Source organism: Bicyclus anynana, chromosome 9 (assembly GCF_947172395.1).
Source record: "Bicyclus anynana chromosome 9, ilBicAnyn1.1, whole genome shotgun sequence".
Lineage (NCBI taxonomy): Eukaryota > Metazoa > Arthropoda > Insecta > Lepidoptera > Nymphalidae > Bicyclus > Bicyclus anynana.
The window spans coordinates 11,609,827-11,630,458 of NC_069091.1; the positions used below are offsets into that span (position 1 = coordinate 11,609,827).

Sequence of the window (20,632 nt, forward strand, 5' to 3'; positions counted from 1 at the left end):
GCAGCACCGAGCGTTTCAGTGAGTAAAATTGTAACTTTTTCTCCAATAAAACGTCGGCGTGTATTTTATTAATTAACCGTTCAATAAAGCTTGGTAAAATAAAATTCAATAAAGCTTTAAAAGCAGATTCTAAGAGACTGAGAGTTTTTAATTAATTAGATAATTATCTAATTCTTATGAATGGAGAAAATTAGTAACGCAATAAGAGTGTAATTAAAAATTTAACGTAAGTAATATTTTGCTCATATACCGTACAAATGTTATAGATTGTAGTCAAGGGCTAACTTGTAAAAAAAATATGTATATAGGTATATATATTCTTTACAAGTTAGCCCTTGACTACAATCTCACCTGATGGTAAGTGATGATGCAGTCCAAGATGGAAGCGGGCTAACCTGTTAGGAGATGGATGAAAATCCACACTCCTTCTTTTCAGTTTCTACACGACATCGTACCGGAACGCTACATCGCTTGGTGGTACGTTTTTTCCGGTAGGCTTCCCACCAAGCAAAAATATTGAACTTTTGAGGAGATCTATATGTTAAATAAAACATTTATTCTTTAAGGTTCCGTTGATCTTGCAGTTTATCATCCCATAGCTGCCGTTAGTTAATTTTAGGTGCATTGTAAATTTAGTTATAGGTGATGGACATAGGGAATGGCCCTACTATACCTACTCTATTTCCGACGGTAGGGATGATGGCCTGTGCCCTGTACCTACTAGTGATTTTGATCGGGGAACATAGTTCGAAGAGCCGATGGACGTTGGGGACCCAAGGTGCTGGAATGGCGACCCCGCACTAGAAACCACAGTTTTCGTCGACCTCCCCCCCCCCCCCATCGACTGACGACATCAAGCGAGTCGCTGGGATTCGCTGGAGGCATGAGTCTCAGGATCGTGATGTGTGAAAGTCTCTACAAAAGGCCTATGTTCCGCAGTGGACGTCCATCGGCTGATATGATTATGATGACCTTTCGCGTTATACTGCTGAGACCATTGCAATCATATTATAATGACCTCCAAGTTATTTTCTTAAATACAGCTTGTAATGTCAAGGTTATCATATAGTTTGTATTAATATAGGTAGGTGTATCGAATAAGATGAGGTTAATATCCTCTGGCTACTGTAGAAAATTGAAATGTCTAGTTTAAAGCAATAAAAAGATATAGCGTTCCTTTTAGTAATTTCATACTAAGCGGTCATTGGCTGAGACTGACTGTGATTTTTTTTTATTTTAATGATCATCATAATATCATCATCATCATCTTATCAGCCGATGGACGTCCACTGCAGGACATAGGCCTTTTGTATTGACTTCCAAACATCACGATACTGAGCCACCTGCATCCAGCTAATTTCAGCGACTCGCTTAATGTCGTTAGTCCACCTGGTGGGGGGTCGGCCAACACTGCGCTTACTAGTGCGGGGTATTCCAGAACTTTGGGACCCCAACATCCATCGGCTCTTCGAACTATGTGCCCCGTCCATTGCCACTTCAGCTTCGCAACTCGTTGAGCTATGTCGGTGACTTTGGTTCTTCTGCGGATCTCCTCATTTCTGATTCGATCACGCAGAGATACTCCTAACATAGCTCGTTCCATCGCCCGCTGTGTGACTCTGAGCCTTCTTATGAGGCCCATAGTTCCGTGCATCATATAGTAAATACTAATACTAAATAATATTATAATACTAACACTAATACCAAACAAACAAATAAACACCTTCTTCAAGAGGGACAGAAAAAATATTTTTTATAAGATTACTTTCGGAATAAAATTAATTATTTATTGATCTACGAAGCCGTAGCCAATGGAAAGTTACCTATAGAGAAAGGAGTTTTGACCCAAGTGAAGAACTAAATGCGTGATTTCAAATCCCATAGGAATTCTTACGAGACAAACTTATATGTGGTGAAGTTTACTACGAGTGTAAGTTTTGTGCGTGCCGGCAAAATAAAAGTTTATCATCTACAATCGAATAAAAAAAAAACTATATCAAAGTAAGGTTAGTTACAGTGTATGTAACTCAAAAATGGCTGAAAACGATCTAGGTAGAAGGTAAACAGGCTGGTAGCCTAACCAGAGGTTCCCAAACTTTTTTTTCTAACAGACCACTTTCTAATTTAACTTGTTCCGGTGGACACCCTGCTTTTCTATCCAAAACTCGACAAAAACTGTGATTAAATTCACCTATGGAAATTTTTGTTGCAACTGAATTAACAGCCACCACGAAATAACAGTTACAAAAAATAGTGAGAATTGATTTATTTTAATAAATTTATTAATTGTGCTGTGAATGGATGACGAAAAGTATAATTGTCTAGCGAAAAGTTATTTTAACCAACTTTAATTTTTGATGTCAACTCGCAGCACATTTCTTCAAAAGTGCTGCGAGTTGATAGCAAATTCACAAATTATTTTATTTAGAAAACTCCCCATTCGGTATGAAACCAAATAAGTTTTAGTTTCCCCCCGCTTACGAATCGTAAACCCCCATTTATGTCACCTCAACGTAGACCCCCGCCGAATCTTCCCCGTAGACCACCTGGACCACTTTGGGAATCGTTGGTCTAGACCACATAGGCACACATAAACTACTTTTTATCCGGAAATTGTCACGAAAACAGGATATAACCTTATGTGTAATAATTTACAGATAGCTCCTCAGCATTCAGTTAAGAACTCTTTTTGACAAGATATATTTGATAAGAAAAAGAATCTTTTTGGAAACGCAATCAACTCTTAAATCATCACCACTAGAAAGTTATACTTAACACGCCTTAATACAAATACAAATAAATAACAGTAGTATAATAAATACAACTTTAATCAATGTAAAAGTGTCGAGTCCATTTTAAATTCAGCATTTTGTACAACAGAACGAAGTTATGTCCGACATTGCAGTAAAAAGAACACCCGTTTGGTCATTTTCATGATTAACAAATTGAAAGGACAAAAACAGGGGACGTAATCAAGTTGGTTTGTTTAATCATGCCAGAAGCTGGCGCTGCCGACGCGTTTGCTACCCGGTATCGGGACAAAACGAAAATTTTATACTGGACTATATTTGACATTTTATAACGAATCGTGTGTTTTGAATAAACTTCAATAAATTCGCTTCAATAAATATTTCAATATTTCATTGCTCTTTGGTAAGCTAACGAAAAAAAATATTGCATAAACCGGAGTATTTAAAAATACTTTTGTTGGAGTATTATATTTTTGTTGAATAGCATTACTCACCGATCGAACCGATGAGAGTCGAACCTATGGGCGTCCACACATCCGCATCGTACGTGTTGGACGCATCGCATCTAACAGATTTTTAATTTTACGGTACTAATCTGTTCGATGCGGATCAGTGGACGCACTTGACTATCTATACAAAGAATACTAAAATCCGTTTGATGCAATGCGTTCGATATGTATAACGCGGATCTGTGTACGCCTGCCGTATTGTCACTTTGAGTATTGTTATCTCGTGTGTTCTCAAGTGATTCAAACGTAGGAATACGACAAATAATTAATCTATACTAATATAATAAAGCTGAAGAGTTTGTTTGTTTGTTTGATTGAACGCGCTAATCTCAGGAACTACTCGTTCGATTTTAAAAATTCTTTCAGTGTTAGATAGCCCATTTATCGAGGAAGGCTATAGGCTATATATTATCCCGGTATTCCTACGGAAATGGGAACCACGCGGGTGAAACCGCGCGGCATCAGCTAGTTGTTTATAAAAACCAAACCAGTCAGTTTTTGACGGCCTCCGTAGCGCAGCGGTATGCGCAGTGGATATATAAGACGGAAGTCCTGGGTTCGATTCCCGGCTGGGCCGGTTGAGGTTCTTATTTAGTCCAGGTCTGGCTGGTGGGAGGCTTCGGCCGAGGCTAGTTACCACCCTACCGACAAAGACGTACCGCCAAGCGATTTAGCGTTCCGGTACGATATCTTGTAGAAACCGAAAGGAGTGTGGAGTCCTACTCCTGACAAGTCAGCCCGCTTCCATCTTAGATTGCATCATCACTTATCATCAGGTGAGATTGTAGTCAAGGGCTAACTTGTAGAGAATAAAAAAAAAGAAAAGTCATATTGTTAACAAATACCTACTTAAGATATTTAAAGTTCTCCTATATTAAAATCTATCCTCAAGTTTAAAGGTTTTACAAAAATTGTTCGGTTAAATATATATATTACAACGAATAAATTCGGTACTAAAATAGAATTTCTAATTTAACGGTTTCGTTGAGGCGAACACTATTTTTTATTAGTTTGACCACGTTCGTTACAGTATCCATGCTCTACAAACCTGCACGTATAAAACAAAAACTAAATCACTGCAAAAAAATAACAATGAATAAAAAAGATCTGCTACAATAGATTGGTTTTAATAGAATTACAGATTTGAGGTTTTTGCAGGAATAAATCAGGCGAAAAAATACTGTTCTTGATTTATCTGAGCTTAGAATCGAGTTACAAAAAAAGCGTCGACGGAACATTCATATACCTACACGTGCAATCTCACCATTTGGTACACACCATAGGTTCTCAACGTTGGTGGTAACGCAACTAGGACATATGGTCCAGTTAAGTAGGTCTAATTTCGAGAAAGAGGTGAACCGCTGAATCCAATTCGGCTGGGCCGCATTCGGAAAACTTCGCGATATCTTTTCGTCCGATATTCCTCAGTGCCTGAAGACAAAAGTCTTCGAACAGTGCTAAATGAGTGTTGCCAATGACGACCTATGGTTCCGAGGCTTAATCGCTAACTATGGGCCTCATAAGAAAGCTCAGAGTCACACAGCGGGCGATGGAACGAACTATGCTAGGAGTATCTTTGCGTGATCGAATCAAAAATTAGGAGATCCGCAGAAGAACTAAAGTCATCATACATCAAACATAGCTCAACGTGTCGCGAAGCTAAAGTGGCAGCGGGCGGCACATAGTTCGAAGAGCCGATGGACGTTGGTCCCAAGGAGCTGGAAGGCGGCCTCGAACCAGAAAGCGTAGTGTTGGTCGAACCCCCACCAGGTGGACTGACGACATCAAGCGAGTCGCAGGTATTCGTGGGATGCAGACGGCTCAGTATCGTGATGTTTGGAAGTCTCTACAAAAGACCTATTTCCTGCAGTAGACGTTCATCGGCTGATATGATGATTAATATGAGGGGGCAGTATATACCTCGAGAAATTTAGCACAAAACATTGACATTTTTTGATTTCCATAAAATTTAGATCTAAATTGGATGACTATATTGATTTAGTAGTAGACAGTTAGCGAAAAAGTTGGAGCTCTAGAAAAATAATAATTCTAAAAGAGGACGGCTAAAAAAGGTTGAGAGCGTATGTTAGGCATGTATAACTAATCTTTCTGTTTTGGAAACTCTCAAGAGGTACCTATTTAGTTGAATAAATTGTATTAGCAGTAGTATCTGGTATACGAGTATCGGAACGCTTGTTCAAAATTTTAGCTTTATCGGTAAACGGCGGTCAATCGGAAGGAAATGGCGAGAGTTTCCGGAATATTTGCTTTATGCATAGATACCAGTACCACGCCGGATTTCTCTGTCGTACTTCGAACTCTAAACTTTATACTATCAGATTTTATTTGGTATTAGCTCTCTACTGCAGTTCGGTAGAGTTATCCACACACGACTCAATAATAGGGTAGTTGACTCATATCATATTTATCAATCATCATTATCAACCCATATTCGGTTCACTGTTAAGCTCTAGTCTCCTCTCAGAATGAGAGTGGTTAGGCCAATAGTCCACCAAGCTGGCCCAATGTGGATTGGCAGACTTCACACACGCAGAGTATCTTAAAATGCACACTACTGAAAAGTTGGTGGTGCATGCTCCAACCGGATGGACCGGATTCGAACCTACATCCTCCGGAATCAGAGGCAGAGGTCAAATCCACTGGGCTATCACGCCTCATATTATCGATATCACAACTCATATTAATCGATATCAATAAATAAAAGTTAAGGATTTTTTTTAAAAAACTTAATTTAAGAATCATGTATTTTTTAAATTTTCCAAACGCCAAGAGCACTGTCGTCCATCTTGTGACGTCACAATTTTACTTGTTGCAGTAAACGTCAAACTAATATTTTTGTCAAACGCTGTTTGGTAAAGGATTAGTTAACGTGACGTCATGAATCAGTTTCCAATTATTTAACCAGGTCTTTATTTTTACATCATACTATCATCTTCATATACTTTTATACCTGGGTTCCCTGGGCCGACGTTGTATGGGTCGGTGGGCATTTTCCTTTATTTATGGTCCGTGTTTCAGTTAGGTACTTGAAAATATTAAATTAAATTAGTTCCTGTAATAATAAACTCATAGCTACTATCTCTCATGTAGATTCGACGGCCAGCTTTATGATAACAGTAAATAAGAAGATCGACTGCGGCGGCGAAGAGTATTCAAAGGGAATTTGATAAGAAAACAAATTTCCTTATTAGGAGAGCATTTTACACATCTACTTATCACGGAGCCGTCGAGCTTTTGTATTTTGATTTTATATAAAAATTTATAAAAAGCTTAAATTGGATGTAAAATTACTTGAAATATGAAAATAGTTTAAAAAAGACAAGAATATAAAATCAAAACTCGATTTTCCGTTAAATACGATTTAACGGAAAATCCGGGAATTTAATATAAGTATTATGCACTGAAATCCATTAACCTCTTATAATAAAAGGACGCACAATCATGTAGTACTTGAAAAAGCTCACCATGTTCACTGTGTAGCTCAAGACAATCCAGCACAACCTGCGAAGGTTGTGTCGGAACTGACAAAATCTCCAGGTAGTTCCTTTGTTTTCTCTCCTAAGCACTCAAAGCAAGAAATAACCATAAGGTACCCACGGAAAAAGGCACAGTATAGATTGATGTGCAAAAGCGTTTCCGCAGCTTCATCATCGTGATCATCGTCATTATCAGATGATGGATGTCCACTGCTGGACATAGGCCTTTTGCATGGAGTTCTAAACACAACGGTCTCGAGCCGCCAGCATCCAGCGGCTCTCTGCGATCTACTTGATGTACTCGGTCCACCGAACTATATAGGCTGCCCATTGCCACTTCAGCTTCGCGACAAGCTGAGTTGTGTCAGTGACTTCATCGGATCAGAAACGAAGAGAAGAGAAGAGCTCCGCAAAATATGGCTCTTCTACGGAGCTCTTCGGAAGAACAATCTCCTCATTTCTGATTCGATCACGCAAAGAAACTCCAAGCATAACTCGCTCCATCGCTCGTTGAGTTTCTAGCTCCTACTAATGAGACCCATATAGTTAACGACCAACTGTCGGATCCGTAGGTCATCACTGGCAACACGCACTGTTCGAAGACTTTCGCCTTTAGGCACTGAGGTTGCTTAGCTACCAAGAACTCCGTGGGTGGGGTTTTTGTAGGTCAAAGACCGACTAAACAAAACCTTCTCGCCTCCCCGTGGCGTATTTACGAGGTTTTCCACACGTAAATTCTCGTAGGTGCGCATAGTACTTAATAGCTAGCTACCGTCCAAACTACAGCATCGAGGAACGAAAAATAGAAAAAATCTGCATTCAAAAGATCCACTTCGTAAATTGCATAAGTGGCGCCCTTTTGGTAGCTTACTTTGTGAATTTGAACTCCCATGTGAGAGTGAGCTGGCGTTTGAAATAGCTTCGTATTCAGCTGCGTGCTTATTATATTCTTTAGACACTTCATTAAAGTTAATCTGATTATTATTATCATAGATGGCAGGTATCTATAAAACCTATTATATTTTACAAACACCTTTTAAAATAACTAGAAGACGACACCTGTTTTCCTAATACGTATAGTCGTAGATTGAGTAACAAAATATTCGAACTTTCTCAGATATTACACACTAGAATTTATATTTAAATTCTACCGGAACTCTTTGATTAATGAGATAAAATGTATTTGGTTTAGAATACGTCAGCCTCCATGGCGCAGTGGTATGCGCAGTGTACTCACAAGACGGAGGTCCTCGGTTCGATCCCCAGCTGGACCGATTGAGGTTTTCTTAATTGGTCCAGGTCTGGCTGGTGGGAGGCTTTGGCCGTGGCTAGTTACCACCCTACCTACAAAGACGTACCGCCAAGCGATTTAGCGTTCCGGTACTACGTCGTGTAGAAACCGAAAGGGGTGTGGATTTCATCCTCTTCCTAACAAGTTAGCCCGATTCCATCTTAGATTGCATCACCACTTACCATCAGGTGACAGTGTAGTCAAGGGCTAACTTGTAAAGAATTAAAAAAAAAACGAGCTGTTAAGAATGGATCAGTAAAGCCATAAATAGGTAACGAGTAAACAAACAAACACTTTTTCACATTAATAATGTTAATATGAAGTAAACATTATTTTTTTATAAGAAACAACACTAAGCAAAGAAAAGGAGCTGTCCGCAATAATTTATTTGGTCACGTAAAATATCTGTAGCGTTTCATCAAACCATAATAAAGTCCAGTATCGTAACGGAGTGTCAACACATCCGCCGAGAAGCCGCATAGGAGCGGAGATTGAAATATGTACTGTAGCCCGTCCGAGTTACACAAGACCGCAAACCTCATCCTGACCAAGCGTGTCTCGACTTGATATCCGCTGCAACAAAACGGCAAAAACCCCCAACAACGTGTTTATCACGAAAAGCGCAGCTTCACTGTTGATCTCGAATGTTTTTGTTTCAACTTTTTCACGCCCCGCCGTTCCTTTGTGCGTATTAAAAATATTTTTATCGCTCTGGCACCTACAATCTTCTGTGCTATACATCTGTGTTCACACTTTGTATCTTTTACTTGGGTATATTTAAAAGTCGTACAGTTCGTACATACTGTAAGTTACTAGTATATTCAAAATAATAGAATTAAATTAACTAATATACACCGACGTAAATTGTTCAAGAAAAATCAACATAGACTTACCGCTTTCTGTGGATTTTTTAAATACTATATTTTTTAGGTGTGAATGCTATCAATTAGAACTTAGCCCGCGTGTATTCTTTTAATCCCAGGATTTAAGGATATGATATATTTAATCTCTCGGATGCGTTCACTGTGCGAAATTTCGTCAGAGGCATAAGCAAATCATTACTTTTGTTACTCATACGCTAGATGGCGTTGTGAGCTTCTTACACCGCGCTACGATTGTTCGTTTCGGGGATACCTTGAGATGTTGAATCTTTTAAATCAATGCTTTATGCCGGCTCGGTTTACATGGGTCTACGGACTCAGTAGGCCGAGGAGTCCTAACCTAACCATTTTCTTGGGCCTCTTTCGCGGGGTAGCGGGTCGACTTTCGAGTCAGGAAAAATTGAAATCCCGCCCAACAAACATTAATATAACTAGGCTAGGACGCGACAAGGAATGACTGTCTATAATTTTAGGGTTAAGTAACTTAAACAAACTATATCTAATATCTATAAAGTATGTCGAGTGTCGACGTATTAATAAATGAGAAAGTGAATTAGTGAACAAATAATATTTATTACTATTAGTAATCGTTCGGTCGATGAGAAGTAGTGCTTAAGTATATTTTGTGGTTATATTCCTACGTGTGATACCCGAATAAATGTGTGTGATGTGTGTAAAAAAATAGAAAATATAAGGGATCTACAATGCAACTCCGACATGCAGAGACTCGCCCAAATACACAATTGATTTCATTAAAATCAGTCCATCCGTTCTTAAGTGCTCATGACAAGAGTAAGTAAGAATAATCCTAATTAATATTTAAGTAAACATTCATCGGTTGGTGTCTGGGTCTCTTAAAATATTACGAATATTTTTGGTTTAAAAAAGCTTTTCTTAAAAATCAAATGAAACAGTTTATCTGTTATTGTGTGACTATTGTAATCGTTTGAGTCAATCATTATGTTACGACTTACGATGTAGATAGGTAGATACTAATAGCTCTTACAAAACTTGATCTTGAAAGCTCCCCGAAGCTTAACAATTTAGAGAGCCTTAACGAGGCAGCTCCGAGCTACAATACTTCAGCCATACAATGAGTAACAATAACAAATGGCAATATTACTATAATCCCAATGTCAAACAACAGTTATTGATTTTAGCACATTCAGTTGTTTGAGACGGGGCCGGGAGCGGGCGCAGCGCGGGGAGGGAGGCAGTAAAACGGCTCCACACGTGAATATTTGATGGCTGAATCTTGCTGTGGCTTGGATACGCTGCGCCTACATGTCAGCGATGCTTGCGAGTCCTTGCTGACGTACCGCCAGTCTCTGTGATTGTCACGTGTCATCTCATGCTCTCCGACGCGCAGTCCCCGTGATCGTCACTTGTCATCTCACGCTCTCAGTGGCTATCGTTACTGAATCTTGCTGTGGCTTGGATACGCTGCGCCTACATGTCAGCGATGCCGTATCCTTGCTGACGTACCGCCAGTCTCTGTGATTGTCACGTGTTAGCTCATGCTCTCCGACGCGAAGTCCCTGTGATCGTCACTTGTCATCTCACGCTCTCAGTGGCTATTGTTGTTGACATCAGCACTCCAAGGATATTATTTGGGATGCGATGCGTATCAATGAGCGAAAAAGATGCAAAGGGCGTTGTACATGGCACATCGAGACTCCTCAATTTCAGTAGCCATTTTTATAATGCGAAGGTAAGTTTATAAACGTAAAATAATTGAGAGAGAGCACCTCCTCTCCTATTTTATAAGACCTCTATTTTATAATAGCTATAAGTTTTTCTGCTCAGTCATACCCCAAAGGTAAATAGGATAGGAATATATGGATTTTGGATCGTGGTGGCTTTGATAAGTAGCTGGACTCAAAGGTCGAAGATCATTTGAAATGTGAAAAGAATGACCAAACAAGCAGTACACTGACAAGGACATAAACTTTAATGATGTTTAAAGATGGATGGCAAAAGTATGCCATGTTCGTAACTATAGAAAAAGTCAACAGATAATTTGCAAAGTAAGCCAAATATTAATACATATATAAATGCGAAAGGTCATTTATCACGGAATCTCGAAAACTACTGGACGTACAAAGAGGAAACTCCACTCCACTACTACACTCTTGTACCCCGTATCATTAAAATTTAAAAAATACAAGGATTTTATTAAATTTTAAATAAGTGAATAAATATAACTAAATAAAAAGTAATAAATAAAATTAAAACGCAAGTTTTCGAGATAAATCAAGATGGCGCCCATAAAGCAACTATGACATGACAATTGACAGCAAACGTCAAATCGATTACTGCATTGAAAACGTCATCAATCCGCCATTAATACCCATACTAATGTTGCATTTCTTGGTAGAGAATGAATATTATTTGAAATAATTAAAGTAAATTCGTAGATTTGTATAATCAAAAATAGTTAAAAATTTATTTTTTTTTATTTCCGCCAGGGTACAATGACTGATCCTGGGCTCCATATAATTTTGGACCATCTCCTTTGGCAGAGAAGTAGTTTACAGTTAGTAGATGTCCGCTAAGAACGGATTTTGCTGTGTTAGGGAGCTCTAAGGGCGGACTAAGTCGCGGGGCGTCCGTTAGTATATTATATTAGTAACACTCAAACCACTTTCCAAAAATATTTTATCAAATCTAAAAATGTGGTTAAAATTTATAAAAATAATCATTGAAATTGGTCGACAAAAAAAATCTACTGGAGCATACATGAGGTTCGATTAAAAATACCAACGCTATGATATAGGTAAACACGCCGCAGAGCAAAAATTCTATATTTGTTCACAATGTTTGTTAGAATAACAGAACAATGCCTACAAAACAAGAATACGAGTTACCAATATATTTCCATGCTTTCTATTTATATTTGGGTCGAACCTTATTTTATCACTGAAAAAAATCTCAGCTTAGTTTGAACTTTGTAAGCAGAGTGTGACACTTTCCGCGTGGAAATCAATGTAAGCATTCAACCCCTATTTAATCACTTTAGGGGTTGAATTTTAAAAATTCTTGATTCACATTATAATCCTTATTTTTTCATGATTTATGAACAAATTTTTAAAACTGTAACTCTAAGACTGAAGGTTTCCATACAAACTTTCAACCCCTATTTCACCCCCTTATATTTTTCTTTTAGGATAATTCATCTTGATCGGTTCAGCCGTTTAGCCGTGAAAAGATGACAGACAGACAGACAAAATACGTTATTTTATTTATTATATTTAAAATATTATAATTCTTTTATTATGTATTTAACTTCTATTAACAATGTTATTTTATAAAAAGTATTACTTATTATTATATTTATTTTTTAAATTATTGTAACGGTATTGTTTCATAGTTATACAGTATAGCGATACAGTCCCCGCGATAAACTACCCATCCCTACTGATTGTCTATGGTTTCCAGTTCGCCATTATTGTTTATCAATTATCATTTTCGCCATATAAGAATATACCTACTATAGAAGTATACATTCTCGTAATAACTTCCGATATAAATGTTACGATTGATATACGATCTAAGCAAATAGGTATACGCTATACCTACTCGTATCATTAGTAGTGATGCAAATACAATCAATTAATCATTTATCAGCCGGGGCACGCCATCTCCTTGCCCATTTGCGGCTTCAATTAATATTGGCGCAGCTATTGATCTTTCGCTCCTCTGAGACAATCGGCGATTACATTCGATAGTTCAACACGAAATTGACGATGACAGTCGTGAATCCGTTTGTAGTTCGGTTCTGATCGAATGTAGCAATGCAATGAAGATTTGCATCGAAATGCATTGACTTAATACTTTGATAATATAATAGTTATTTAGGCTATTATCATGAGCGACATTGCAGTACGAGTTATTTGCACAGTAGACAGCATGAGTGCTACAATGGCTTATTACGTGTAGTGGCATACAATACTTTATTTACGACCATGATAAAATAAATAAAATAATTAACAAAATTTGTTAAATAATATATAATTGCCGTTGGGTAAGGCCTCCTCGACTTTGTTTCCTCCTAGATTTTCTCTAGATCTTATGAAGCCTGAATTTTTGTAACAAATGTCATAGAACTATTTAAAAATTAAATGGTTTGGACATTGACATGGTTTGAGATTATAAATTGAGTAGATTACGATATAGGTGTAGAAAAACGAATATCCAAAATGCTATATCAGCACGTTTTACTGGTCAAGCTTCCTCCTTAATTTTTTTTGAAGAAGGAGGCTTGACGCGGATTTTGGAATTTAGACCCACCATAGTGATCCACTGATCCAACGAGGTCATTTGCTATTACTACTCAGGCCAAAACACCCTTCCCGAATAGCCCTCTAAGCCGAGGTCCGAGTCTCAGAAGAGACGCCTCTAGAGAATCGTTCCGCCCATCTACTTTGCTTCTGCCTTCGGGCCCCAACAGGCGATGCTCCTGTGCTCGCCCAAACCCTCCGGTGACGCCGCTGAGGTCCTATTAATTAAGGAGCCTACGGCACATACACAATAAAAAAAAAATATTCTTTCATTATTTTGTTTTGACAGATACGAACGACCAAAATATCGTAGTAAGATTCCGTTATTTTCCTATTGAAAAATGGAACCATAAAAATCAAAGGACAAACTATGGCTCCATTAGCTATAAATTGTCTAATACGTTATAAATAACACACCTACTGGGTAGGGCGAAGGGCATGGTTGCGTTGCTTTAGGTATTTAGATGACACCACATTAAAGTTTGTGTCAATTGACCTCCACACATTCCTCGGAGTTTTCATTGAAATGTTCCAACAAACAAGGTATAGTTATTCTATTTTCAAAAGATAATTTAGTTTTAGATTAAACGCAAGCTTATAAAAAAGTCGAATTATAGTGTTAATGATTATATTAATTTTTGAAAATAGAATAGTAAGAAAACAATATATAATAATATAAGTGAGGTATGGACAAATGGTAAGTGATGATGGAGTCTAAGATGGAAGCGGGCTAACATGTTAGGAGGAAGATGAATATCCACATCCCTTTCGGTTTCTACACGACATCGTACCGGAACGCTAAATCGCTTGGCGGTACGTCTTTGTCGGTAGAAATGAAAAAGAATACTGACAAAATAAAGGTCTTCTACTGAGAATCAAATAAATAGTTTGATTTGAGCGTAAATCTGCAGTTAGCTGTCGCACTGATTTTCAGCCGATGCGATGGGCCTTTAAATACTAAACTACAAAATTCCCATGAAATGTATAAATAAATAAAATGAAAAATCCTAAGAAAAACAACGATAGTAAAAACACGTCTAACTAAAGTAACAGCAAAGTATTATTAAATTAAAAAAAAAACAACTAGGTACCTACATAGTTTGTAAAATACAGAAATCTTTTAGCTAATATTATTTTCGATTTGATATCGTTGGGATAAAGGGTGTCAAGTTTTCTACACATGCTGTCGCCGCGCTTACAAAGCCTCTCTGCGGTAGTTCGAGTAGACAGGCTCTGTGGAGTCGGGATGATCAGATTTCTCTCTACGTTGCATTTGACCTATTCTAAACATTGTTGGAAAACACATGAAAATTGCAGAACCGCTGGGAGTTGAACTGTTAGCTTACCACAATGCTTTACCTATTCACACGAAGTGGATTCAAAAATTTTAAATATCCCGACAGTTATTAATTTAGATAGAATAACTACTTTCATGTCGGAAATTCTTATCAGCTCGTTCAATCATTAGCAACGCATTTTCGGCTCACTGTTGAGCACGAACCTTCTCTCAGAATGAGAGGGTTTAGGCCAATAGTCCACCACGCTGGCCCAATGCGGATTGGCAGACTTCACACACGTAGAGAATTAAAAAAATTCTCAGGTATGTAGGTTCCTTACGATGTTTTTCCTTCATTGTTTGAGACACGTGATATTTAATTTATTAAAACGCACATAACTGAAAAGTTGGTCCATGAAAGACATTATTCTTATCGACAGGTCACGTGATCAAGTTGTCGATCGGATCTGTCATTCCCATACATTTTTTAGTTTTCGAAACGTTTGCATTTGTAAAAAGAGAATCACATTGCTACAACAGACCCAGAACAGAAAAGTGACAATACTTACCTGCCCGATAGTATTATCACAAGGTATATTTTAGCTTAATAATAAATAAATATAATATGTAACATAAAAATTGGAAACAAAGAACTAGGTAATTGGGAATTTACTCTTAGAAATGCCTAGAAAACATCGATCTAATAAAAAGCGTTACTTTACAACCATCACGATTATTAAATTAAATAGTACTATAATTTACAAATCTAAAGCAATTTTAGATAAGCATCCTCATAATTTTATTTATATAAATAAATTTAAATTAATGTATACCTACTTATTGATTTTCCGCGCCATGTTTACGCTTACGTCATTAATGACAAAGAAAACCTTGACCCCGATTGCTTTCTACGTAATTTATGGTAATCCACTATACCCACGTTAGCATTTAGCAGATGAATGAATAGTTATTCGAAACGACTGCCTTTTAAAAGCAAATTGAAGTATTCTAATAAGTAACAATAACGTCCATATATGTTAGGAAATTATTAATTAAGTTGATCTTATGTAGTAACGCCTACCACCTAAAAAGGCCGTAACACATCTGTAGTAGATACATAGACTTATAAAATAGGCAGACGGTATCTCGCTGTCAAACAAAACATCATATTGCCGCCGAGAAATTAATGGCGGTCTCTGTCTTCATACGTGCATGTGTGTACGTATACATACAGGGTGTTGGGGAATATTTCCCATAACTTTATGGTTATATTCTTTACACAAAAAAAAATTCAAAATGTTGTTAAAAAGATTTTATTACTCCGAAAATATTAATTTTATAACAAAAATGAACCGGCAAAATCACACAAACTAAAAAGCGAAAAATAAAATCGTATGTGCTACCTTCTGTTCTGATCACTTTGAAGGAGTGCCAAGCCAGTGACGTATTAACGGTCTTTAAATCATAAAAGTTTTAATCGGCTTTAGTTAATGCATCACTCTGTTGGCACCGCATTCAAAGTGATCAGAAGGTAGCACATACGATTTTATTTTTCGCTTTTTAGTTTATTTGTGTGATTTTGACCTCGGTTAAATTTTTTTCTTAAAAATGTTTTATTTTTCTGTTTTTAGTGTGTCCTAGGATTTAATTTTCATAAAAAACAGTTTCAAATCGGAGAAAAGGTTTATTAAAAAGTCTATTCTGATCTGTGATTCCAGCAGTAATCAGCGCTGCATCATCTATTTTTAAAAAGCATTATGCTGAGCTGAGCCCATTTTCTGGGTTATACCACACATCACAGGGTCCTGGGAGACAATTTTCTTTCTTTTCTAGGTAGGTACATAATATGACCAAAATTATTAATAGGTGCTCGTATGATTCTCACTTTGTGTCTGCTTTTAAACCAGGCGGGAGCGGAAAGTTAATAATTCTACAACACGACAGTTGCAGATGAGAGTGCACTAGTTAATACTTAAATTCAGTCCTACGCGGATAATTTTAAATTCATTTTAATTCATCTGTCTTAATGGAGCTCGTCTACCTATTTATAAATATCGTCCCAATAGAGTAATTAATAATTCAAATTAGCTCGGAAATTAATGACTTATTGATCATAATTAGCCTATTTTACTACCGAGGCCTCAGTGCCTCAGCCTTATCTATACCATATGTTTTCTGTGTCTATAGTAATATTATAGAGAGGAAAGATTTGATTGTTATATAGTACAGTGTGATACAGTAGGTAGGATGACCTTTCTCAGTTGATTTGATGTTAATTTCAATAGGTTGTTAATAAAGACCAAATTAGTGAATATGTTAGTTGAGATAATATACGAAGTTGAGATTCTTGTCATCAGGTGCCTACCGACAACCCTGCGCGACTGTCATACTGTATGTATGTCATAGGTAGATGACATTACTCTGTTGGTTTGATGGTTATTTAAATAGATCAAATTAGTTAATAGACCAACAGACCTCATAATCCAAAGCTGCGTTAACCACTGCCCCCGATACACCCTTCCCGAACGGTTCTCTAAGCCGAGGTCCGAGTCTCAGAGGAGACGCCCTTAGAGAGTCGTTTCGCCCATCTAATCTGCTTCTGCCTTCGGGCCCCATCAGGCGATGCTTTTGCGCTCGCCCAAACCACCCGGTGATGCCGCTGAGGTCCCATAAGGAGCCTACGGCACTTACATAATCAGAGAGAAGAAAAAGAGTTAACCACTGGATACAGAACAACAGCGCTAAGAACTAACGCTTAAAACATACTATTTATAATAGAGCTTTTGTTCATAGAGTAATTAATATTTTATACCTATTAGCTGGATTTATGGCTGACTACGTCACCTATATTACTCTAGCGGACCCCCCGGGATACGACTCCCGTAATTTCCGTTCCCGTGGAATATCAGGGATAAAATATAACCTTATAAGCTGAAAAATAATTGAGCTTTCCATTGGTGAAAGAGTTTTTAAATCCGTAGTTTAATAGTAGGCGCCTTTTTGCTATAAAAAATATAAACAAAAAAAATGCAACAAACAAAAATGTCATCTATTTATAACATCTACTAGCGGACGCTATGTGTTAATCCAGAGTAAAATCTATTTTCATTCCAAATTTCAGCCAAATTGCTTCAGTAGACGCGGCGCAAAGGAACAAACATTCACACTTACACACAAACTTTCGCCTTTATAATATTAGTGTGGTTAGTATAAATGTATTTCCGTGACCGTATCTTTTTTTACGTAAACTTTAAGTTAAATTTTTTCACAATTTTATGGATATACTAACTTGATACCTCCACGCATTTTAGAAATAAATCTTTACAGACAGACGGACAACGAAGGGTTCAATTTTTCCTTTCACTTCAAAAAGAACCCTAAAAACACAAAATAAAATGAAAGTTATTATATAAATACAGAAGTGTTTATTGGCCTAGCTATACCTCACCTCTGGCGACTGAAATCTGATATTAACCTCTGGCTCCTCTCTAGTCGCTAATGGACATCTATTTTTAATCTTTTGTTGTATTTTTCTCTGTTGGCCTTTGTCTCTTTAATTCTGACATGGGGTAGGCGATGACATTGAGTATCTTCTTACAGATTTCTCTGTAGGTATAATTGATAGACATACATTTTATGAAAGCTGATGCTGAGCTATTAATTTTAGTGATTTCATTTTAGTTGATCAGCACGTCTATTCTCTAACGATGTTCCGTATATAACTCGCAAGTGCGGATTTCGAATTCACCGCTATCTTTCTCATTCTATAGTAAAGAACAGACAGAGAGAGATAGAGGTGAATTCAAAACTCGCACTTGCGAGTTATAAAAATATCATTACAGAATATCCTAGCAGTCTAGTTATAATCAGTCATTTATGGTATTTGAACGGTAACCTTAGAAGGTAGCAAGTTTCAAGGACCCTCCAAGTATAAAGTGTATTGTTCCAAATATTTTACTCGACATAATATGAGAAATCATGTCCCATCTAGCCAGTTAGTTATATCAAAATTGGGCCTCGAACGAAGGTTTAGCACAAAACCTAATCTGACGACTGGAGAAAATATCAAAAAATTGCATTTTATACACGGATCGGCACCCTTGAAACATTCCAAAGGCACCACGTTCCAAATTTAATAATTGCTAATGTTAGGATCGTGAACTGACTTCCAGGCTTTGTAAAATGAGCTATCGCAGCTATCTTTCTATGGATTAGTCGTGAAAATTGTTTATTTATACAAACGTTGGCAATACTACATGGTGTGCAGTCAGAATAATTAAAAAAGTCGCTTGAGATACATACGAAACGACGCCCATCACACGTCAGACCGGTTAGGCCACTGACCCGCTAGAAGCTAGCCGAGCCACAGCTTCTAGCTGACGCGCACTCGGCCGTTGCCAATGCTAGGCTGCGTCCACACGTGACGTAGTCGCACACGATAAAAAAAGTCACTGTTATGATTAAGTTAAACATGTAACTATAATCATCATCATCATCATTATCAACCCATATCCGGCTCACTGCTGGACTCGAGTTTCCTCTCAGAATGAGAGGGGTTAGGCCATTAGTTCACCACGCTGGCCCAATGCGGATCGGCAGACTTCACACACGCAGAGAATAAAGAAAATTCTCTGGCGTGCAGGTTTCCTCATGATGTTTTCCTTCACAGTTTGAGACACGTGATATTTAATTTCTTAAAACGCACACAACCGAAAAGTTGGAGGTGCATGCTCCAGGCCGGATTCGCACCTACGCCCTCCTGAATCGGAGACAGAGGTCATATCCACTGTTGCTATCACAGTGTTGTGTAACTATAACAAATTGGGTTAAATAAAAAGAAGTAAAACATGGTTCCTTATTACAAAATGACGAAATCTAGCACAATATAAAATAGTTATCTGAACTACACAAAGCATGTTTAGGCCCCATTGGCGTCGGCCGCGAAAATTGTTGCAGCTTACACTAAAAATACAATTTTTGAGAAATTCCACGTCAGATTAGGGCACGGATGTCTTGTCATATTTGGCTTCATATCAGCTGCACGTTCATCTCAAGCTATTATATTTTAAGACTTAGTGGTATAGTAAGTTGTCGAATCCGTGGGAACGAACATCGGCAATGACGTGACAACTATAGAAACTTTAATAAAAAGGCAATTGAAAGAACGTCTACTTCTCGTGATCGTTTTAAGCAAGTGACATATTCACCTCTAAAATTCAAGAAAATCTTAACTGTGTTTCCAACTATGAGAACTTAAGTCTTACGTTCGACAAGATCTAGATTTAGTGTCTAAAATTGTGAAATGCTGCAGCATATTCAGCATGATAACGAAAAATTTGCAGTTTCATTTATGTGCTTACAGGAGCAACTGACAAAAATTAAACAAACTATACAGTGGACTATATTTATATATTTAACTATATTTATTTAATGTCTTCAATGGCTTTCAAACGAGCAAGACGAAGTCATTTACAGCATCATCATTATCTTGAATTAAAATGCTTGCTTGACTCAATAACAGTCTTTCGACAGTTGTTTTTTACGTTTGGTGTGAACGCAGCCTTAGAATATAATAATTTCAGGTGTTGACTGACATCAATTGGCTTACAGCTAATGTTAGTTGTTATTGATACATATTATTCATGTTCATGAATTTACTTTTACATTATTACCGAGTATACTTACACATTCTATTTTCGGATTTTTCGGAATATTGTAATATAATAAGTATACATATTTTATTTTCAAAAGATGGTTTAGCTTAATTGTAATTGTTTAATAACGTGTACTGACAGGTTTTGAGTGGTGCGGTTGTGTGTGTAATTGAAGAAGTAACAACATGTTTATTACATGGACCTATTAAGATCCTTGGTTTATTACAAGTATACAACATCTGTCTGTGAGTCGATGCTAAGCAACATCTTTTCGTTAAATGGGTTTCGATGTTACATGCCTCCCCATGTGTCACTCTAAATATAACAAGATGCTTCAACTGTGCTGACGTTCCTTTATCTTACTGACTTTACCTGCCAACCGGAATAGAACAATTAATACCTAAAAACAGTGGCGTAACTCTCAGAATACAGAAAAACACCAGAAGGGGTGATAGCGCAAAGAAGTGAAGCCATTTAAACTACACATTTTATGA

The 20,632-nt window shown here is 37.4% G+C and overlaps 1 protein-coding gene across 1 annotated transcript in view; it reads right to left on the minus strand.

Moving 5' to 3' along the window:
* Positions 1–20,632, minus strand: part of LOC112043935 (protein turtle) — a 101,391-nt gene that overhangs the window by 46,190 nt on the left and 34,569 nt on the right. The gene's annotated exons all lie outside the window — the stretch shown is intronic.